Source organism: Penaeus monodon, chromosome 20 (genome assembly GCF_015228065.2).
Source record: "Penaeus monodon isolate SGIC_2016 chromosome 20, NSTDA_Pmon_1, whole genome shotgun sequence".
Lineage (NCBI taxonomy): Eukaryota > Metazoa > Arthropoda > Malacostraca > Decapoda > Penaeidae > Penaeus > Penaeus monodon.
Genome location: NC_051405.1, coordinates 42,407,355 through 42,407,582, shown reverse-complemented (window position 1 = coordinate 42,407,582; position 228 = coordinate 42,407,355). Strand labels below are relative to the sequence as shown.

Sequence of the window (228 nt, the reverse complement as noted above, 5' to 3'; positions counted from 1 at the left end):
ACTACAAAGGAAACACAGAAACCTCACGGAAAAGAAATCGCCAGGATCCAGTTTCATTTTACCAGAGGATTGAATTCATCTGCTGCTGATTCTCCTCGAATTAGGGAAGAGAAAATGTTTGGGAATGATCAGCGACTCAGTCCTATCGTCTCGGCGTGCAAGGTCGACGGGGGGGGGGGGGGCGAATCAGCAAAGGAATAAGCGATCCATTAAGTGTGCATCGGTTGC

General features: G+C 48.7%; 1 protein-coding gene across 1 annotated transcript in view; it reads right to left on the bottom strand.

The window, feature by feature from the left end:
- The window catches only part of LOC119585842 (carbonic anhydrase-related protein 10-like), a gene marked incomplete in the record, with an annotated part of 83,932 nt that overhangs the window by 33,491 nt on the left and 50,213 nt on the right, over positions 1-228 (bottom strand).